The 24121-nt window shown below is 45.5% G+C and overlaps 1 protein-coding gene across 8 annotated transcripts in view; it reads left to right on the forward strand.

The window, feature by feature from the left end:
• Window positions 1–24121, forward strand: part of DST (dystonin) — a 732471-nt gene that overhangs the window by 570926 nt on the left and 137424 nt on the right. The window lies entirely within an intron of this gene.

Here is a 24121-nt window from a genome sequence, read left to right on the forward strand (position 1 = left end):
ATGGAAAATCACAAAACATAAGCATTAAGAGGTTTTCTTTTTTTAAAACAGACCTTTAGGATTAGGCCGTAGATTAAACCCATCTGCTGTCTGCTTCCTCCATGCTCATCCTTAGCTGTGGTTATTAATACTGCTGTGTTACTGTTTTACTTTATATGTGGATGGGTTGATAGCTTTAGTGAACAAAGATATCCCGTTAATCATCTTAACCGTGAAGGTTCCCAGGAGCCTTAGAAAGATATCCATCCATAGATAGCACAGAGGAAAATAAACGTCTTATCCACAGTAAATCAACTTACAGGTTTACTATTTATAAAATGGAATCTATAAATGGAACTTGCAAAAAATATATGAATTTATTAAAAGTAATCAAGAAGGTAAAAGCATTATTCTATCTTAACATTTTCTCTTTAAAAAAACACTTGCAAATCCTTAAAATGTCTTTGTGTATAATAATGTTGTTAACCCCTTCATGACATGTACAGTGCAAGTCAGAAGGGGGTGTTATGGAATGGGCTCCATATCCGGTAGGTCATCGCTGTGTGTTGAGGTATGTGCCCTCGATCAGGAATTGCCGCGGTATTTATGCAGTGTCAAAAATGCATTGGCCAGATGTGACAGCATAGTGAATGGGCTTTCTAGAAATCCCACATCCACTATGTGTGTATGTGTGCCTGCGGCTCACCCGCGGATACTAACATGCAGCAAGCCGCAGCATTTCAATTTCTCTTGCGGAGATATTAGTCTCCTCAAATTTCAACAGTAGAATGTATTTGGATGTGGTAAATCTGCATGGTTCAATGAACACATGCGGATTTACCTGAATGATTAGAACACAGCATTTTGGACACAGCGAAAATACACTGCTACTTTCTGATCGTGGGAACGTAGCCTTACAGCCAGGTCCTGCCTCTAACAATCATGGGTGGCGTGGAGCTGTATATAGCACAAGTAACATGATTTTCCCTTCACCCATGACAGCACCACCTGAGAGAGGGATCCGCCCCGCCAGGACAGGAACCTACTGAGACATAAGGGGCGGCACCTCTCCCCCGCTTCAGTTGGGTTCCTGTCCTGGAAGGAATCCCACTGTGGCGGTGCCTGTCATGGGCGAAGAGAAAGATAAAGACCCAGGCCCGTCCCGGCGCGGGAAGAACAGGTAGCTTACCTGTAGCGCCGGCCGTCGGGTCCTGGAAGCGCAGTCCCCAGGGTCCCTGGGGCTCCGGGTTCGTGCGGGCGTGGATGGGATCCCGGTGGCTCCGGGAAGCCCCCACCGCGCCGCCCTCCCCTCGCGCACGCCGCATCTCGATCCCCGTGGTAGGGGAGAGACGCTGGCGTCTTCCGGCCGCTGACGTCAGCGGCGCTTGGAATGCTGGGTGCGCCGGCTGACGTCAGCAGAGGGCGACGGTGTAATGGCGCCGGGTGCGACGCCGGCCGGCTTTCTGAAGCGCTGGGCCGGTGGTCGCAGGGGGGAGGGGAGGAAGACGCTCACCAGGCGGAGGCATGCAATTTAAAAGGGGAAAGACAGCTGTAGATCGGCGGTGCAAGATGGAGTCCGAGCAGGAACGTTCAGCGTCCCTGCCTCCCTCACAGCCCTCTGGCAGAAAGCATGGAAGCCATTCAAGCAGCAGTCGCCCCAGCCGCAGGTCGGGGCACTCCTCAAGGTCCAAAGAGCGCGGGTCAGGTGCTCCGACGCAGCCTCCAAATCCGGTACCCTTGATTACGGGTGGTGAGTGATCTTCGTGAATGTCAGCAGTATATTAATAGGGGGTTTTTCTATTGTATGCTTCACCCTGTAGGAAAGGCCCAGAAAAGCAGGAAGCAAGAAGAACAATAGGGATTGTGCTATATGTAAATCTCCCCTAGCAAGAGACTGGCAAAAAGATCTCTGTGCTTCGTGCATTCAGCGGACTATGGCGGAGGAAGCGCCTAGTTTCGCAGCCAATCTAATATCTGCCCTCAGGTCAGAAATGGAAGGCTCAATTAAGTCCTTATTGAAAAAAGGGAAAAAAAGCAGGAAGGATTTCCCTAGTTCCCCCTCAGATTCCGCATCAGTATCATCTCGGGCGGAAAAATCATCCTCCTCAGATAGTGACACAGGGGGAAAGCCATGTTTCCCTGTAGAAGATACAGATGCCCTCCTAAAGGCCATTAGAACCACAATGGGCCTACAGGAAGAAAGGGCGGCTAAAACCCTAGAGGACGTCATGTTTGGGGGGCTTCAGGAGAGGAAAAACCGAACCTTTCCAGTAAACGCGAAAATCCAGGCGCTTATTGAGAAGGAGTGGAAAAAGCCTGAAAAATCGGGGGCCCTTCCATCCGCCTCTAAGAGACGATACCCCTTTGAATACAAGGATACGGAAATATGGGACAAAGTCCCAAAAATAGATGCAGCGGTGTCCAGGTCTTCCAAAAGGTCGGCCCTGCCCTTGGAAGACGCAGGGGTTCTTAGAGACCCGCTAGACAAAAAAGCGGACTCATATTTGAGGCACGCATGGGAAGCGACATCAGGAGGTCTTAAGCCGGCGATAGCGGGCACCTGCACGGCACGCTCCCTCATGATCTGGCTGCAGCAGTTAGAAGAGAAGCTGGCGTCAAGGGTCCCAAGAGAGAAGATCTTATCAGACATGTATCTCTTGCACGGGGCAGCGGCTTTTCTGGCAGATACCTCGGCGGACTCTATGCGATTGACAGCCAGAGCAGCGTCACTATCAAATGCTGCTAGACGCGCGTTATGGCTTAAGGGCTGTCCGGGTGACCTTCAGTCCAAGGCCAAATTGTGCTCTCTCCCCTGCGATGGCCGATTCCTGTTCGGCAAGAACTTGGACGATATTCTGGAGAAAGCAGGCGATAAGAAAAAAGGCTTCCCCAGATTCCCTATGGATAGAGGAGACAGCCCTTTCGGAGGGGGAGATTCAATAGAGGGCGTCCTCCCGCTGACAGAAGAAGATGGGAGGATAAAAAGAAGAAAGAATCAGGGTTTATGTTTGGTGGAGGCACCTCCACCTCCAAAAAGTCACCACAGTGACGCCAGTATTCCAGTAGGAGCGAGATTGGCACTCTTTTTCCAGGCCTGGGAAAAGATCTCCTCCAACACCTGGATTCTGAGCATCCTAAAAGAAGGCCTGAAAATCCCCTTTATTCGTCAGCCAAAATCCGTGGTCGTCATCACACCTATCAGGAAGATGACCGAAGAACAACTGGCCTTAGAAACAGAAATCCTGAGCCTGATAGACAAGCGGGTACTGTCCGAGGTGCCACGCTTACAGGAAGGAAAGGGGTTTTATTCACCCCTTTTCCTAATAAAAAAACCGGATCAGTCGTTCAGGACAATCATAAATCTCAGACGCCTCAATCTATGGATAAAGAACCCGACCTTCAAGATGGAATCAGTAACTACGGCAGTGAAGCTGCTACATCAAGATTGCTTCATGGCCGTAGTCGATTTAAAGGATGCGTATTACCACATCCCTATCCATCCAGATTACCAGAAATACCTGAGGGTAGCGCTTTATATTCAGGGCACACTAAGGCACTTTCAGTTCAGGGCTCTTCCGTTTGGCATATCCATAGCCCCGAGGGTCTTCACCAAGGTCATAGCGGAAGTGACAGCCTTTCTCCGGATTCACGATACGGTCATAATACCATACCTGGACGATTTTCTTATAGTGGGCAGTTCAGAGGACCACTGTACAGCACAGCTGACTCAGGTGATCAACACCTTGCAAGAGTTAGGGTGGATAGTCAATTTCAAAAAATCAAAATTACAACCCCTAAAGAAACAGACCTTCCAAGGATTTATACTGGACTCAGAAAGGCAAGAGTGTCTGCTCCCAGAGTCCAAGATAGAGAAGGTGCAAAATCTGGCCTTGGCGGGCCGAAACCAACCATGTATGACATTAAGAAAAGCAATGTCCCTGCTAGGTACCCTAACATCCTGTATTCCGGCGGTCAGGTGGGCTCAGTTTCACACCCGGCAACTCCAGGGGGAGATACTAAGAGCACAAAGATCGCTAAGAGGGCGTTTGGAAGGAAAGCTGGAGCTTTCCTTAAAAACCAGAGACTCTCTCAACTGGTGGTTGAACGAGACAAATCTGACCTTAGGAATACCATGGGACAGACAGGCGACAGATATAATTTTAACAGATGCAAGCTCCTCGGGGTGGGGGGCACACCTAAGGGGCCTCATAGGTCAGGGTTCCTGGACACCTCAAGAAAGGAAGGCATCCTCCAACCTGAGAGAACTGTGGGCAGTGGGCAAGGCCCTAAACCTCTTCATTCCGCTACTCCAGGGTCGAGATGTACGCATCATGTCAGACAACAAGGTAGCAGTGGCATACATCAACCACCAAGGAGGGACAAGATCACACTCCTTAATGGAAGCAGCAACAGACATTCTGAGCAGTGCAGAGGATCACCTACACTCCGTGACAGCCCTACACATAAAAGGGGCAGAAAACATAGAGGCAGATTTCCTGAGTCGCAATACCCTGAGGCAAGGAGAATGGGCGCTAAACCGATCCATTTTTCAAAAGTTAATTCAGCTTTGGGGGGAACCGGTGATAGACCTCTTTGCAAACAAGCACAACAGGCAAACAGAAAGGTTCTGCTCTCTAAACCCAAGAGAAAACCCATGGGCAGTGGACTCATTGCACATCCAGTGGAACTTCAGACTGGCTTACGCGTTCCCCCCAGTAGCTCTGATCCCGACTGTGGTAAGAAAAATCAGAAACGATCAAGCCAGGGTGATTCTAATAGCTCCATTTTGGCCAAAAAGGCCCTGGTTCGCTCTGCTACGGAAGATGTCCCTCTCCGATCCTTGGGTTCTGCCAGAAATCCCGGACCTACTAGTTCAGGGTCCAATATTGCACGCTCAGGTCAAAGGATTCCATCTGACGGCGTGGAATTTGAAAGGTCGCTTTTAATAGATAGGGGGTTCTCCCCTGGGCTGGTGGCCACTCTGCTAAAAAGCAGGAAACCGGTGACTACTAACATCTACGGCAGAACATGGGATAAGTTCCTACAGTTCTTGGGTAAGCCGTTAGGGAAAGAACCCCCGATTAGTGACATCCTAGAGTTCTTACAATCTGGGTTGCAGATGGGGTTAGCAGTAAACACACTTAAGGTTCAGGTGTCGGCACTAGGGGCGCTCTACAATTGCAAACTGGCATCAGATAGGTGGATAGCCAGATTTATTAAATCCTGCCATAGAGCTAGGCCTATTCCAATACCTAGAATAGCCCCCTGGGATTTAAACCTGGTGTTAGAAGCCCTTACAAAAGAACCGTATGAGCCATTACATCAGCTACCCCTAAAGTTTTTGACCCTAAAAACGATCCTGTTAGTAGCCCTCACATCAGCCCGCAGGATAAGCGACTTACAGGCTCTCTCAGTAAATCCTCCTTATACGCAAGTCTTTCAGGATAGGGTAGTGTTAAGAACAGACCCCAGTTATCTGCCCAAGGTAGTGTCAGATTTCCATCGGGGTCAGGAAATTGTTCTTCCATCCTTTTGCGAAAATCCAAAAAATCTGGGGGAGGAAAAATTCCATAGTCTGGATGTTAAAAGAGCTCTTGTAGAATATATATCTGCCACTAGCCAGTGGAGGAGGTCACAGTCCCTATTCGTAGCTTTTCAGGGTGCCAGGAAAGGCTATGGGGTTTCAAAAGGGACTATTGCTAGATGGATCAGGGAAGCCATTAGTGTAGCCTATTCAGCTAGTGGTATCCCGATTCCTGACGGCATCAAGGCTCATTCCACCAGAGCCGTGGCGACCTCCTGGGCTGAAAAGGCAGAGGTATCAATCGAACAAATTTGTAAGGCCGCTACCTGGGCCTCACCTTCAACCTTCTTTAAGCACTATAGATTAAATCTATCCTTCTCTGCTGACTTAACCTTTGGTAGAAGGGTGCTGCAAGCGGTGGTCCCTCCCTAAGGTGTTTCGAAGTCTCCAAAAATCTCTCAGGTGGTGCTGTCATGGGTGAAGGGAAAACCACCATGGTTACTTACCGGTAGCCGGTTTTTCCGGAACCCATGACAGCACCCGTACATTCCCCCCCTTTTTCACTGTATGGTGTGCACAATTAGTAGGGTGTTTTGAGTGTTGTGGTGTTGGATTAAACATGTAACTAACCGGGAAGTCCTCTCAATGCTCTGTAACCCAACTGAAGCGGGGGAGAGGTGCCACCCCTTATGTCTCAGTAGGTTCCTGTCCTGGCGGGGCGGATCCCTCTCTCAGGTGGTGCTGTCATGGGTTCCGGAAAAACCGGCTACCGGTAAGTAACCATGGTGGTTTTAGCATCATGTCCCTTAAGGGGACTATTTGGAACAATGAAAAGTAAGAAACAGTTTAAAGAAATATGAAAAAAAAAAGTTCAAATCGTCCCCTTTTCCTCCATTAAAAATAAAAATGTAATAAAAATGCACGAGGTATCTCCGCATTCAGAAAAATCAAAGCTATGAAAATGTAAAAATAATTAACCTGATCAATAAACACCATAAACATAAAAAAATCAAAAACGCCAAAATTTCCATTTTTTTGGTCGCTGCAATTCCACAAAAAATGCTGTAGGAAGCGATGAAAACCTCACATCTATCCCAAAATGGTATGAATATCTTCAACTTGTCCTGTAAAAAATATGCCCTCACCCAGCTGCATCGACTGAAAAATAAAACGTGCAGGTTTTAGAAAATGACACAAACCCCACTCAAATTTTTTTGCAAGCTATTTTTTTTATTACAAAAATAATGTAAAAAAACTTGAGCTTTTTAGTATGACCGTAATTGTACTGATGAGCAAAACCATATTGCAAGGTCATTTTGTTCCACAAAATGTACACCGTAAAAACAATTACCTAAAATCAGTGTCAGAATTGCGTCTTTTTCACAATTTCTTCCCACTTGGAATGTTGTCATTGAAAAATATAACTCGTCCCATAAAAAACAAGCCCTTATATGTCTATGTGGACAGCAAAATAAAAAAGTCATTGCTCTGGGAAGAAGGGAAGGAAAAGACAAAAACGCAAAAACAGAAATTGAAGGATCTAAAGAGGACCTTTCACCAAATTTCTCGTGTTGATCCTGACACACAATGTAATAGATGCAGCAGAGCAGAATAAAACATTTTTTTTTCATTTCTCCTCTCCATAGAGTAGATAAATATTTGGCACCTAAACAGTTATTTTTCCTTAAGTCCAAGTAGGCATTATCAGACAGATTTCACTGGGGGGCATGTACTCCTTCCCCCTGTATGAGAGTGACGAGGCTGCAACACATTGGAGAAAGAAAAACACATCCCCACATTAGGATTTTCAAACCACATACTACGGACTCCTCACTGCAGTGTTATGACATGTGCTGAAGCACACCTGAGTGTGATTAACTGACAGCTTTCAGCTCTCATCTTTGGCAATCAGTGTGGTGGAGGCAGTACTGCAGAGTTGAGACTCATTACAAATACTACTTGTAGCTCTCAATGCAAATTCAAATTGATTTTATTGGCAGGAACAAATACATATTAGCATTGCCAAAACAAGTGTAGTGGTTTTTTTGTAGCCAGCCAAGAGTCTTTCAATTCTTGTTTTAGGGATTTTCATTAATTCTTCCTTGGAAAATTCTAACAGTTCTGTGAGATTACTGGGTTGTCTTGTATGCACTGCTAGTCTGATGTCTAGCCACAGATTTTCAATGATGTTCAGATCAGGGGACTCTGCGGGCCATTGTAAAACCTTCATCTTGCGCCTTTTGAGGTAGTGTATTGTGGATTTTGATGTGTGTTTGGGATCAGTGTCCATTTATAGATGCCATCCTCTTTCCAACTGCAGCTTTTTTATGGATGGTGTTATGTTTGCATGAAGAATTTGTTGACATTTCATAAAATCCATTCTTCCCTCTACCCGAGAAATGTTCCCCGAGCCATTGGATACAACACAAGGCCCAAGGCATGATTGATCCACCAACAGGCGTAATTTTTTGGCGAGATGTTCTTTACCTCGAATTCTGTGCCCTTTTCTCCACACATACCTTTGATCTTTGTGCTCAAAGAGTTCTATTTTAACCTCAACGGTCCACAGGACATGTTTCCAAAATGCATCAGGCTTGTTTACATGTTCTTTTGCATACTTCTGACACTGAATTTTATGGTTAGGACATAGGAAACATTTTCTTCTGATGACTATTCCATGAATGCCATTTTTGTGCAGGTTTTTCTGAACAGTAGAACAATGTCCCGCCTCTCTAGCAATCCTTATTTTTGCCTCCACTGTTAATTGACATTTCTTAACTACATTTTGAACTGAGGAAAGGGGAACTTGAAAACACTTTATCTTCTTATAGCTTTCTCCTGACTTGTGGGCCTTCACTATTTTCAATTTCAGAGTGCTAGGTAGCTACTTAGAAGAACCCATGGATGCTGTTTTTGGGTACAAGGTTAGAGGCGTCTGGGTAGTTATAAAACTGGAAAAATTGCATCACCTGGCCATTCCTAACAATGATCATGAACAAGCCATAGTTCTAACAGGCTAATTAAGGTTTGAAACTTAGGTCAATGTTATCTGAGTACATAAATCTCTAACGGTGACCAAACCTTTGCATCAGCTCATTTTCCTGTTTGTAATTTTTAACATGTAAAAAATTACAGTATATATATTTTTTGCCTACAATGTAAAGGAAATATATCATCTTTAACTTTAGCCCTTTTAGAGATCATTAGAGATCATTTAATCTTCAACTTGCATAACTGCTCACTGTTGTCACGTGGACCCGTCCTGTGTGACGCAACCAGCAGGCCGGTAACTGAAACAACAAGACACGGCACGTGAAACTGTCCTGTGTGAAACGGCCCGCAGGCCGGTAACTAAAACAACAAGACACGGGGGAAGGGGAAACAGTTACAATGGTGGGCCCTGCGATAGGGAAACGGGGACGTGGAGACCTCCTGCACTCCCCTGAGTCAGTGTCCCTCACACTCCTAACGTTCCCTAGGCCGGTTCCGCACCAGGCGCCGATCAGGATACCCGTCACCCTAGCACACCCTACACCTATCCCTTGCTAGAGAGCTGGTTGGTGCAGGCACTGGCCCCACCGCTGTACTAATACACACCAGGGAAAAATACAAACAGGGAAACGCCACTTAGCTTTGCTCTGTTGCTCTTGCTCCCAGCAACAGAGTCCACCACCAGAATGCAGTTTTCCTCCTGAATAGCTGCCACCAAGCACTGTCAGAGCTGCAAGGAAATCCCCTCTGACTCCTTCCACACCAGGCCTCTGACTGAGCTGCCAGGACCTCTCTCTAGATCCTTCCTCCACCAGGGATGGTTGAAATGAACACTATCACCAACCGTGATTGCAACACCTGACACTCTTTTATAGGTAAGAGCCAGCAATCACACCTGCTTTATAATCATGTGCAATATCGCTCACCACCACCAGGGGCAAACTCAAACAAAAGACACCACTGTGTAATCCTAATGGCCACCGGGGCAAAACCAAACTTAAGCACACAGCTTAAGGAAAAAAAAAAGGGTTACCTGTGCTTTTTATCTGTCATGATCCAGCATGGATCATGACAGTACCCTCCCCTTAATGAGGGGCCTCTGGACCCTCAAGACCGCTCCTCATCAGGGAACCACCTACAGCGGGGACACCCAGGTCCAGAGTTCACCCCAGCAACTACCTGCACTTCAGGTTTATGACAAACTAGCACTGCTGGTATTGGCAATGTATGTTCCGGAGGCACCACACTGTTATGAATGAGTCACCAGAGGAGGAGAAAACAAAAATACAAGCTAAGTCCAGAAAACCGGAGAGGTTGGTAGCTATCTGATTGCAGACCCCTGATCCTATACACCACAACTAACAGTAGCCGTGGGGGGTTCCTACGGTGCCCTAGACCCCTCGTCACAGCCGGAGAACTACATAAGCCTAAACAAAGAAAGGGGAAATCTAAACTGCCCCAGAGCAGACCCCAAAGCAATAGACAGCTCCCAACATGTATTGTCGGTGAAAACAGATGAACACACAAATACAGACAGAAAGACAGGCTGAGCAAACGATGGGGCCCAACTAACTAGACAGGACAGAAAAGATGCTGGCTGCAATCCGCAAAAAACCCTACAAAAATGTCCCAACAGTCTGATAGGAAAAAAGGCCCTGAAGTCGCTAGACTTCAAAATCACTATATCAGCACTCAGGTATATTCTGAAAACAGAGCAAAGAGATCAACTGATCAGAGACAAAAATGGAATTCAGCCAGTCCCAACCAGGACTGGCTGAATACAAACACTAAGGAAACCAGACAAAATCTCATGGAATAATAGTAGGGCAAAAACTTAGCTTTTAGTAGACAGGAACTAAAACTGGATGCCAGAGCTCAGAGCAGAAAGGATCACCAGCAAACCCTGCAGGGCGTCGGCTGCTTTATATCCACTCAGAAATGCCAGATGTCCAATCACACTCCGCCTGTTCAGATAACAGGTTCTTCCCATCCCAATCAATTTCACTACCTCTCTTCACCAGCAGAGGGAGTTCATCAGACATCAAAGGTGAAGGGGAAAATGAACTCACAACACCACACATCTCTGAAGCGCCGACCTAGGGAGCGAGTTGTGTATCTTTGGGGGTAACTCGAGCTGGTAAGACTCCACAACACAATTCCACTGGATGTTTTTTGGTGGCCACCCTTACATGCTCGTTCACACACTGGTCCGGATATGAACGTTTATTGCCACACATTCGTTTGTCACAATTTGGTGAACTCTTTCTGGGATTGACAACAGAGGCGTCCCCCTGTGTCACCACACTCACACCCCCGCAATTTACCATGGGGTACACCACCCTCCAACCCCTTCCACCACGAGGTCTGCGTCTCCCAGGGTTGGCTAATGGCGAGAGGGTTGAGACTTGCCCCTACTCTCCTGCAGCACATCTGCTGCTCTCACGGGAGAGAAAGGGGTCGGTTGAATAGAGACGGCAGAGACAGTAGTCCCTAGGCAGCAGCCCTCACACGACTGCTCCCAGCTGACTACTTCCCTACTCCGCCAATCAAATACCGGGTTGTGTTTTTTAGACCAAGGGGGCCCACAACGATAGGTGCTGGATTTCCCTCCAAGACGTAGTATGGCTGGGACACATCCTGATGTCCGCTATGCAGCTCAATGTCTTCTACGACTTGGTTTAACCCCCCCTGGCTCAGTGGAACAGAGTTAATGGCCTGGACGCTTATGGATTTGTCCAGCGTCTTACACCTCAGACTATGAGTCTGGACAACCTGAGCATCCACCAGACTGACTTCTGCTCCACTGTTAACAAGCATCGGTATGCCCTCAGGTACCTCGCCAACCATCACCTCTGCTGACAAAATACCTTCTGAGGGTGAGGAGGAAATATACCTTCCCAGGTCGTCTTCCTCCACACAGCCAGGGGGACATGGCTTCTCTGATATAACCAAAGTTTTGGCGTGAGTGCCAAGGACTAAATCATTAGTCTGCTCACTACAGGGACGTACCCCTTCACCTTGGGGAACACCAGGCAGCACCATGGGAACAACAACTCCACCCACCTGCCTGGGTACGTCCGCCTGTATAAGCAAGTCCTGCTCCCCAGCAGGGACTACACGGCACATCCTGGCCAAAGCCGTATATGGACCCTCTAGTTGAGGCAGAGGGTAGGCCTCAGACCCATAATGCTGCTGCAGGTGCTGCTGAACCGCATCATTCAGCTCCTCACTAATCTCAGTGAGGGCCAGCAGCAACTGCTCACTGGTCTGAACTTGGCCCATGTCTCACCAGAGAGAAAAATGTTACGGTTGGTGATAGTGTTCATTGGACCCGTCCTGTGTGACGCGACCAGCAGGCCGGTAACTGAAACAACAAGACACGGCACGTGAAACTGTCCTGTGTGACACGGCCCACAGGCCGGTAACTAAAACAACAAGACACGGGGGAAGGGAAAACAGTTACAATGGTGGGCCCTGCGATAGGGAAACGGCGATGTGGAGACCTCCTGCACTACCCTGAGTCAGTGTCCCTCACACTCCTAACGATCCCTAGGCCAGTTCGCATCGGGCACCGATCAGGATACCTGTCACCCTAGCACACCCTACACCTATCCCTTGCTAGGGAGCTGGGTGGTGCAGGCACTGGCCCCACCGCTGTACTAACACACACCAGGGAAAAATACAAACAGGGAAACACCACTTAGCTTTGCTCTGTTGCTCTTGCTCCCAGCAACAGAATCCACCACCAGAATGCAGTTTTCCTCCTGAATAGCTGCCACCAAGCTCTGTCAGAGCTGCAAGGAAATCCCCTCTTTCTCCTTCCACACCAGGACTCTGACTGACCTGCCAGGACCTCTCTCTAGATCCTTCCTCCACCAGGGATGGTTGAAATGAACACTATCACCAACCGTGATTGCAACACCTGACACTCTCTTATAGGTAAGAGCCAGCAATCACACCTGCTTTATAATCATGTGCAATAACGCTCGCCACCATTGGGGGAAAACTCAACAAAAGACACCACTGTGTAATAATCCTAATGGCCACCGGGGGCAAAACCAAACTTAAGCACACAGCTTAAGGAAAAAAAAAGGTTACCTGTGCTTTTTATCTGTCATGATCCAGCATGGATCATGACAACTGTAACAGTAATTTTGACCAAGAGTGCAAAAACCTTTACATGCTACTGTAGGTCTGCTGTGCTCCAGCATATGTCAACACACTGCAGTATGGGGAGCAGACTGTTTGTCAGTGTTATTTATGGGAGCATATTCTTTCTCCAGTGTGTTACTTCCTGCTTATGATTGGTCAGCCTTAGGCTGGTTTGACATTAGCGTTTTTAGCGCAGCGCATCGTGCGCGTCCATGCACATGCGCCATGCGCCCCTATGTTTAACATGGTGGACGCATGGTCCAGCGTTTGCATGCGTTCGTATGCGCTTTCGTGCGCATGCGTTTTTTGAAGTGTGAGCCTAGGCGCTAAAATAACACATTACAGTCTATGGGAATGCAGGTGTGCGCATGGACATGCGCACGCCTGCGTTTAAAATCGCAGGCGTTTTAAGGATAACATGGCTAGAAACTGGTTAAAATGCATGCGCCTAAAAAAGCAAACGCATGATGCGTTTTTTCATGCGTTTCTGTTGCGCACAAAGCACAGTGCTAAAAAACGCTAATGTGAAAGTGGCTTTATGCAGGTGGAAGAAGTAAATGCCACCAGTGAAATCTCTCTGGTAATGCCCAATTGGAATAAGTGTTTGAGTGCAAAATACTTTAATTGCAAATACCTCTATATTGGAGAAACGAAAAATGATTTATTGTTCTTTGCAGCACTTATTACATTGTATGTCCTGTTCTACATGAAAAATTTGGTGAAGGGTCCAATTTAGAACCATGACCATTATTACAGCTCGTTTGGGTTCTGATCTCCAACCTTTCCAGATTTTCTCAAGGGGAAATCTGTGGTTACACTGCAGCACATCATAATGTCATTTATTACTGCTGGAGAAAACTAAATGAGTGACAGCTCCTGAAAATCTGTACAATAGATGTTTTGGCCTAAGTCTGCAGAAAGCAGAAGAAAACAAGTGCTTCCTTTATAGATCATATCCCTGAAACAAAATTACTTTTTAAAATACCTTGTAAAAATTGTCAGTCATTGTCTTAAAGGGGTGTTCCGGCTGTGCTCACTTTTGTAACAGGATATGTACAGCCACATCACATCTACTGATATCTGCTATGTCACTTATGTGAGTAGCAGGTATTGTGCACCTCTCCTATTCTAATCAATAGTGTAATCAATAGTATAGGTGCACAATATCTGCCAGTCGTACACTCCAATGCAGAAGTGAATATAGCCTGAATACCCTTTTAGTGCGGAATGCAGCTGAGAAATGTTTTTGAGTATGAGATCCGCTCCAGTATGTTTCCCCAGTAGAGTGTGTTATTGAAGGAGGTGCTGGCTCATAACCATGCCAAGTGTTTATAACTTACTATGGAGTTGAGCTTTCACCTCCTTCCACAGGATAGTAGCTGATTTACAAGTGTATTTATTTGAAAATCATATTTTAATCAATTGATAGCTAAAAACAGTCATATGTACATCGATAACACTGCCCCTGCCTTTGAGGTCAGAGTCTAGCCCTGAACTAAGGCTAAGGCTGGTTTCACACTAGCATTTTATCGTGCAGCGCATCGTGCGCTATCGGGCGCACGCGCAATGTTCCCCTATCTCTAACATGGTAGTCGCAGGGTCTTGCGATTGCACGCGCTCATCAGCGTTTAGTGTGCGCTGCGCATTTTACAGGTGTGCGCCCAGACGCGCCGTACGCTACATGTTGCATTTTTTGTTCCGCCTACATCGTTAAAAAAATCGCGTGCGCACGGTATGCGCCCAAAAATAGCATTACAGTCTATGGGGTCGCTGACGTGCACTTGGATGCGCGCACATCAGCACTTTGTGCGCGCACGCGATTTCAGTAAACAATGTCTAGACACTTGTCTAAACCTCCCCCTAGACAAGCAACATTGTTTGGGAGGAGTGTTGATAAAAGAAGGTGTCTTCAGGGCCAGACCAATACTCTACAGACAGCCTTGCAGAGACCAGACAAGAACATAGAAGAGCCTTCCAACTGTGGATTTAAGCTTCAGAAGCCAAAATGTGAGTATTCTTCAACATAATGTCTGTGTGTCCTGTACAATTTTATAATGTACTAATGTATTTTTTGTTTAAATTTCAGCATGTCTTCTTCTGGATCGGTCTATTCGCCATCTCGGCAAGAACTGGCCCAAGCTGATCGTGAGGTGAGGATGTTGCTACCTTTGGGTAAGTTTAGCTGCCTCTAGAAATGTGTTATAATTTATTTTTTTCTCTTGTACAGACATTGGACACGGCCAGTGAAGGTGCAGTGCGGGAGCAGTCTGAGCGGGAGCAGCGTAGCCAAGTCGTGGCAAGGAGACGCAATGTTAGTATATAGTCTTTCCTTTTTTTTTCTTTTTCTGTCTTTATTTTCATCTTCTTCTCTGTTTATTTTTCTATCTTTTTCATTCTCCAAAATTACAAAGATTCTAATTTTTTTTTTTTTCTAGGTTCCACAACGGGATGACGAAGAAGTGTACATCGACAACGAGCACCTGATCCGCCTTGTTGAGGAGCGTATCCCTTTCTGGGACAGCCGTGACCAGCAGTACAAAGATACAGTGGTGACCCGGCAGCTCTGGAATGAGGTGGCCGCAGAGATGATGGATGGCTGGGACAGCGCCTCTCCAACTTCAAAAAGGGCGTTCAGTAAGTATAAAGATGCTCTGATACTGCATTGATTTTTGGTCCAGATGGTGCTGGTGTGTTTGTGGCAAGATATATTCTTGCATCAAACACACCAATGCCTTCTGGAAAACAGTGATTGCTTTGTGTATTGAACTGCTGTCTTGAAGCTGCATTGATTTATGGTCCTGATGGTTCTGGTGTGTTTGTGGCAAGATATATTCTTGCATCAAACACACCAATGCCTTCTGAAAAACAGTGATTGCTTTTTGTATTGAACTGCAGTCTTGAAGCTGCATTGATTTATGGTCCTGATGGTGCTGGTGTGTTTGTGGCAAGATATATTCTTGCATCAAACACACCAATGCCTTCTGGAAAACAGTGATTGCTTTTTGTATTGAACTGCTGTCTTGAAGCTGCATTGATTTATGGTCCTGATGGTGCTGGTGTGTTTGTGGCCAGATATATTCTTGCATCAAACACACCAATGCCTTCTGGAAAACAGTGATTGCTTTTTGTATTGAACTGCTGTCTTGAAGCTGCATTGATTTATGGTCCTGATGGTGCTGGTGTGTTTGTGGCCAGATATATTCTTGCATCAAACACACCAATGCCTTCTGGAAAACAGTGATTGCTTTTTGTATTGAACTGCTGTCTTGATCCTGTTTTCACTCTTGCTGCTACATATATTCTAGCAGGAAACATAACAGTGTCCTCAGGATCAACAGTGACTGCATTGTGTATAGAATTTTTTTGTGCTGCAACATTGACTGTTTTCAAACTTCTATCAGGTGTGTGCGCTGATAATTATGTTGCCTTCAGTGCATTGTCTAACGTTTTTCTTTTTTTTTTCCCAACAGTGAACAAAATCCGCACACGTTGGCGCTTGATGAAGGACCGCTTCAACACTGATGTTGGTGCTGAGGGACAGGTTCGCAGTGGCTCAACGGCAAGGCACAGAAGAAAGTACCGCTATCATCGCGAGTTGGCTTTCCTGAGACCGGTCCTTGCCAGCAGAGCGTAAGTATTCTTTTTTTTTTTTTTTTTTTTTATTACTGTGTGCTTTTCTATGCCACAGCTGATGCTTCTTGTTAATGCATGATACTAATGTTTTCCCTTTCTTTCCACAGCACTTGGAGCAGCACCCTGCAACCTGTCCCGGGAGCGGTTCTTCATCGATCGACCTCGGACCCGTCCCAGCCATCCAACAGCCAGGAAGCATCTTGCAGGTCAGCAACACAGACAGCTGGTGACCAGGAAGCTGGTCCATCAGGTGTTCCCCTGTCCCAGGTTTCTGTCTTTGGTTATGCGGGCACTACCCGCCAGCGGCAGAGGGCCTCGGACAGGCCTGTCATGCCCGAGCTCATGTACTTGAGCGAGGCCTTTCAGGCCAGCCTCAAGGCGCTGTCCGCCAGAATGGAAAGCGGTTTTTCCCTGATGGAACGTGGTTTTAACCACATGGAACACCGCTTCCACTCTGTCGACCAGCGCCTTGACCATCTGGAGGCCGACCTCAACAGACCAGCGCACCGTTTTTTCAGTAAAATTGAACAGGGCATGGTGGAACACCTTAGTCCTGAGCAACAGCTGAGTGTCTTACAGGCCTGCAACACTGCTTACTTGCAGGCTATGCAGCAGAATCGGTATGTGCAGCAGTCAGTGGTGTCATTTCCAACAGTGCCACCGCTGACTCGCTACACCTCCCTACCGACTTCTGCTTTCATACCACTGCACGGCCACCTGCATTCCCAGCGAAGCCGGACACCGCTACACCACCCCAAGTCTGAGTGCTGCTGGACACTCCGCCGCCGCCACCACTATGGCAAGCACTGCTCCTGTATGGAGCACCACCACAGCACCACCTGCTTGGAGCAAAACCACCACAGAACCTGCTTGGGTCACTGACACCACCAGTCAACATCAAAGGAGCACCGCCAGCACTCCTCAGCAAAAGAGCACCGCCAGCACTCCTCAGCAAAGGAGCACCGCCAGCACTCCTCATCAAAGGAGCACCGCCAGCACTCCTCATCAAAGGAGCACCGCCAGCACTCCTCATCAAAGGAGCACCGCCAGCACTCCTCATCAAAGGAGCACCTCCAGCACTCCTCCTCCTCGGAGCACCGCCAGAACTTCTGCTCAGATCACCCACACGCAGCCTCCTTCTAGGAGCACCGACACGACTACATCTCCAAGGATCACCGCCACTTCTTTAAGCACCGACACGATTTTGTCTCGTATGACATCCACCGCCGCCACTTCTATGAGCACCGACACAACTTTGTCTCCTTCTAGGAGCACCGCCACTGCTACTTCTAGGAGCACCGCCACAACAGAGCAGCAGAGTGGTGATCCGCATTCGATATTTTACAGGTCAACGCCACGGTCCACCATCTCCAAGCGGTCGAGCAAAGTAAGGCAGTCACACGGTGGAAGTCGGTCCAGGCAGGATACTCCTGCGCCAAAGAAAAGAAAAAAAAACAACTTTGTTGGTCCATCCACCCTCTCCTCCTAATGTGTCTCAACCTGCCTCCATGTCCATTCCAGAGCTCCCTTCCCCCAGTACTTTCGTCGCCCCTTCTCCTAGAACCCCTTCCTCAACCTCCAGCCGTCCTCGTCTCTCCACACCCCCAAAGTATCCTAATCCTCCCCCAAACGTCATTCCTAATAAAATCTTTTTTTTTTTGTAAAAAAAAATGTGCAATTCTGCTTTCAAAATATTTGGATTGGTTACTGTGTGAATCGCCGACTACACACACTGCGCCGTACACACACTGCGCCGTACACTTAGCGTTTTTGCCACCAGATATCTCCATTACTGAGACATGTTTCTTGTGTCAGTCTTGGAGATTCTTGGGTCAGTCTTGGAGATGTGTGTTGTCAAAACAACCAATCTATATGACTTGTCTTTTCCACAGCAGTCTGTACATTCTTGTAATATTGCACAGACTGGATCCAGCAGGGTTCCCCAACTCCTGTCCTCAAGGTCCACCAACAGATCATGTTGTATGGAATTCCTTTTTTTTTTTTTTTTTTTTGCTCTTGTGAAGCAGTTATCAACGGAGATATAGATTTCCTTACAACATGATCTGTTTGTGGCCCTTGAGGACTGGAGTAGGGGAACCCGGCTGGATCCAGTCTGTGCAATATTACAAGAATGTAGAGACTGCTGTGGAAAAGACAAGTCATATAGATTGGTCGTTTTGACAACACATATCTATATGACTTGTCTTTTCCACAACAGTCTCTACATTCTTGTAATATTGCACACACTAGATCCAGCAGAGTTCCCCAACTCCAGTCCTCAAGGGCCACCAACAGATCATGTTGTATGGAATTCCTTTTTTTTTTTTTGCTTTTGTGAAGCAGTTATCAACGGAGATATGGATTTCCTTACAACATGATCTGTTGGTGGACCTTGAGAACTGGAGTTGGGGAACCCTGCTGGATCCAGTCTGTGCAATACTCCGAGAATGTAGAGACTGCTGTGGAAAAGACAAGTCATGTAGATTGTTTTTTTTATTTTTACAACAATTTAGTTCTAGACTGACACAAGAAACATCAGTAATGGAGATATCTGGTGTATTGAGCAGGGTTCCCCAACTCCAGACTTCAAGGCCAACAAACAAATCATGTTTTAAGTAATTCCATTACTCTGGTGATAACTGCATCACCTGAGGAAAAAAAAATTAAATCCTTAAAACATGATCTGTTGGAGGACATTTAGGACTAGATTTTGGAAACCCTGGCATAGAGGATGGTGTTGAGTGCAAGGCATATCTATTGTTACCTTGCCTATTTTGTACCATCATCATTTAACTATTAGAGATAAGGCAAGGAACTGTAGATATACCTTGTAATTAACACATACTCTATTACGTGTGTGTTGAAGAAACTGATTAATGATGGTGAAAATAAATGTTATATATACTTCACAAATACCCTGACCTTGTATCATCATCACTATCACACCTGGGCAGGTGAATACACATGAGTTGGAACCTGCAGCGTTGCTTAACTCTCCATATATTTGAAGAACAGTGTAGTGATGCTGCAGTTTAATGTGTATTCTCCTGCCCATTTGTGATAAATTTGTGAAGTATTCGTTACTTCAGCATGACACCAGGCTTGGGTATTTTACCTGTGTGCTACCAAAATCCAAGCCACAGTGCTGATACTACAAATAATATTTATAGTCACATGTTTCGGTGGCACAAAAAAGTGAAGTATGCCAGTGAATCCAAAAATCACTATTTGTAAAATCGGCCCATGTGACACAAATATTAGTTGTATTATCTCCACGGTCGCTGTTAATTGAACACACACTGTAGAGATTATAAAGGTAATACAACTTGTGTGTGTATGTATAGTTACCTACTCAGGAGTATTAGTGAATTCAGGATGCACAAAACACAGCATCATAAATTCATTGATACACCTGGCTACTTGCTAATAGTATTGGGAGTGTAAAAACACAGAATGCATTCAGTACAGGTATCAAAACAGTGTTTTTTATTAACATACCAACAAGACAATTTTTTTACACCATTTGCTCTTGCTATTCCACCCGTCCTACATCTGAGTTGAAGTAGGCTGCAAATTGGTCCCTCATTTGGCCAACTTCAACGGATGACCTGAGAGTGTGCTGAGTAAATTCAGGCAATGGGTTAGGAGCAACATCATCAAGATCTAAGTTCGGCTGCTCTCTAGCAATTACAAAATTATGTAGAACGACACACGCCATCACCACCTCATCCACTGTTTCCAGTTTCAGATTAATGGCTGTGCCAAGAATGCGCCATCTAAATATAAGTATTCCAAATGCACACTCTACTGTTCTTCTGGCCCTGGTCAGCCTGTAATTAAAAATTATTTTGTTGTGGTCCAAGTCCTGGCTGGAGTAGGGCTTGAGCAGGTTTTGGCACATCTGGATTGCTTCATCACCAACCATTACAAAGGGCTGTGGCGGACCTTCGGTGTTGGGAAGAGGCCGTGGAATGGGAAAATTGAACTGGTTGCCATACAACCTCCTGCCCATGTCCGAGTTCTTAAAAGCCTGGGAGTCATTCCCGCGGCCAAATGCCCCAATGTCCACAGCAATAAACATACAGTCTGCATCCGCAATGGCCATGAGTACAGTAGAAAAGTACTTTTTATAGTTGTAGTACTCAGAGCCTGTTCTTTTGGGTTTGATAATCTGGATGTGTTTCCCATCCACCGCTCCCAAACAGGGAAACTGCAAACAGTCCAGAATCTTTCGGCAATTTCCAACCACTTTTCTGCGGTGGGCAGGGGCATGAATTCTGGACAAAGAACGTTCCACAAAGCCCGGCAGGTGTCCGCAACAATTCCAGACAACGTGGAGATTCCAATACGGTACTGGAAGTGCAGTGAAGAGAGGGTCTCTCCAGTAGCCAGGATTCTGTGACACAGAAAAAAAAAATTAATATTTGTTTATAGGGATTTTTGTACACATCTAAAATTCAAAAAAAAAAAAAAAAATATTTCAGCAGCCTTTTGTTCAATACATGCCATAAAAAAATTACCGCAGCCTTTTGTTAACTTCATGGCAGAACTATAATTCTGCCAGATTTGGAAGAGTACATGTCACAACAAAGAAAATTAGGCAGGCATTGGTTTTGCAAAACTACAGACCATAATGTGACCAGGAGCCGTTCCTCAGGAGTAATCGCACGCCGGAGCTGCGTGTCCTGTCTCCAGATGACTTCTTGGACCCGAACAAGCAAATAGTTAAAGGTTTCTTGGGACATCCTGGTATAATCTGTAAATTTCTCCGGGTTTTCCTGTAGCTCACTGTAGAGGGTGTGGTACGCTCCACGACTCTCCTGGAGTTCAATAATGGGATGTATCCACATACGCCGCCGCTGCCCTCTTTGCTGCCTCTCTCTCTGTTCATGGCAAGCAACTGCATAAGCCTGAGCCATCCTCATGTCCAGATCCAAGTCAAAGTAAAACCTCTTCCAGCGCAGATCCATGTTTATCAAGGCAAATGCAAGCAAATGTGAAGAATTCAGCTGTAAACAGGGTCTATATAAAGAATTTCCATAAGACATGCCCACTGCTGTCCCATTGGTGGAGTGTGTTGCAAGAATTTTTCAAGGATTTTCCTCCTGTGAAGTGACACCATTGCGCATAAAAAATGCAAACGCATGAAAAACGCTTGCAAACACATAAAAACGCTGCGATTTTTTTTGTCGTAATGCGCACAATAGTGCCACAAATAAGCACAGCGTTTACAAGCGTTTGCATGCGCTTTTGACATGCGTTTCATGTGCGCGCGATGCGCTGCGCAAAAAGGCGCAAGTGTGAAACTAGCCTAAGCTTATTGCAAGTTTCAGATAAGTCACAAGTCCATAATCATTTCTCAAGTTTCCCTTTGCTTGACTACTTTAGTTACAATTAAGCTGTATAGAGAACCGCTAAATAATAAAGCACATGTGACTTACTTTAACCCATCCTCCCCCATAAAATTACATGCAACCTGCAACGTGCGAATAAAAGGCCAATAGGTTTTGTGTTTTGACAATCGGGACACAGTCATGAGTTGTTTTGACACCAATGACCATGATTAAAGTGGATCTGTCACAATTTTTTACATACTAAACTGGCTACATCTCGATCAAGTAGCTGAAGATCTGAACTAAACATAGTTTTTAGCTGAGAAAGAAAATCACCGCGCTATACTGAGATATAAAGGAATCCGGTTACCAGATACTCACTTAGTGGTGTGAGAAGGATCTCGTTACGAGATCCTTCTCACAGAGATCCTTCTCACACCACTAAGTGAGTATCCGGTAACCAGATTCCTTTATATATCAGTATAGCACGGTGATTTTCTTTATTTATCAACTTAACCCTTTTTTAACAGGCACCGGCACAGAGCCTGTTTATCACCAGCCGCATCTGGGATTATCCGTATCTTTCCTTCTCCAAGTGGAATAGCGACAGTGTGTTAATTACAAATAAACATAGTTTTTATTTTTTTAGTTCTCATCTCCATTGTCCAGATACTAGTTTGTATAGTTTATACATTATGCCATTTTCCCTTCAACTGAAGGCACTTTAACAGAGATTTTTGTCTGGCATCGTTTATAATTTTATCTATTGTATGCCATTGCCCATTCATAAGCAGAAGGCATTGTGGAGGAAAAATAATGCGCCTCCAAAAAGGCTTTGAATCCGCTTTTTTCAGTCTAATATGATAAGACAAATCTAAACAGAAAACACTGAGATCTGACACAGCCACAACACATACAGCTACGGCGGTGATCAGCTACTTAGTCGACACGATCCAGGAAGCCGGGATCCGGCTGTAGCTTATTCAGCAAGCTCTATAGCTTGCTGAATAAGAGGGGAACTGAAGATATTCACTCAACTCTAGTCACAGTTTAGCCAGTTTACTATGTGGAAAGTGGTGAAGGATCCTCAAAGTGGTAAAATGGGGAGGATGCAACGCAGGCTCACAATCACCATGTCATGCAACACATGTTGCTCTGTAGCCCCAGACTAATAGTATTTTGGTGAAGATAAATAATTTCATTTTTACATATTTAGGGTGCAGGCACACAGCCATATAAATCGGACCTCCATCAGAATGCAACGCACTGACTGGCTGGCGGCTCTCCCAACCCAAGCATGACAGCTGCATAGAGATACATGAAACTATCTAACTCTGGTCGGGAAAGCCACCAGCCAGTCCGTGCACTGTGTTCTTTTCTTTGTCAGATTTCTGCGGCTTTCTGACTGTGCTAGTGGAAGAACAGAAATGGTCATATCTAACTAAGGTTCACAGAAAGTTATATTCTCCTTGAAGAAACTTTGTGACCCAGCATTGACTGACATAAAAGCAAACACTGTGCATATTTCTTATATTAAATCTTCGAGGGCAATGACTGCCGAACATTTAGTAAAGCCCAACTAATATGAAAATAATTCCTGATAATTCCAATTTCATATCTGTGCATTAGAGCCTATGACCTTTTGCTGCACTTTTACATAAAAGAAATCTTCATATTGTTCCATTGTGAGCCAAAAGAATGGTAACTTTTCAAAGAGGGAAACAACCGGCAAGTTCATAAGGGCAGAAAAGTAAAGCCAATACTTGCTTTTTCTGCAAGAATAATACACTAAACCCACCCAAGCTGTTTATCTAACACAGTAATTGCATCTCGCGGCTCTGGTTTTTCTCTTTGCTCCAGTGATGTCACCAGATTCTCTCAGTGTACCGTAATTTCAATAAAGCCATGTTATTTGTGCTGAGATGTAGCACAAGCCATTACCGATTTATGCTTAGATCAGTAGCCGGTGGGTTGGTAAAGGAATTCTAACTATTTTAACATTCTATAGAAAACAGTGAGGTTCAGATTATCCTTATGATGTAGAATCATGGCAAAGATAAGCGCATAAGTGTTATGGATGAAAACCTTTTTTCTGAGTGGTTTATGTTGTATTCAATTTACAGGCAATTCCTAGGGAACCATGCTAATATATACCGTACTTATTACAGTGCATTAGTCTTGGTAAATGCTGAAGAGATTTGGAGCATAAAGATAGTTCCACCCCAAGTAATATGCTGCACCAAGGAAACAAAAAATATCACAGGTGTCCTTTTCAAACAGGGCTTATCCTGCTCTTTATTGTTGTGCACAAAATATTTGTAAAGCCTTACATCCAGGTACAAAACATTAATGGGAACTTAACACCTGTTACATTCTGCCCATGGATCGGCACATATTATCATGCAGGTCATCAGTCCAGGATCTAGATGTTCATACGTCACTTTCACCAATGAAATCATGTAGCAGAGGGATCTATGAGATAGTTTTCAATTCCATTAGTCTTTATTGT

This window comes from Dendrobates tinctorius, unplaced genomic scaffold (genome assembly GCF_039654945.1).
Source record: "Dendrobates tinctorius isolate UK_male_01 unplaced genomic scaffold, ASM3965494v1 ptg000107l, whole genome shotgun sequence".
NCBI lineage: Eukaryota > Metazoa > Chordata > Amphibia > Anura > Dendrobatidae > Dendrobates > Dendrobates tinctorius.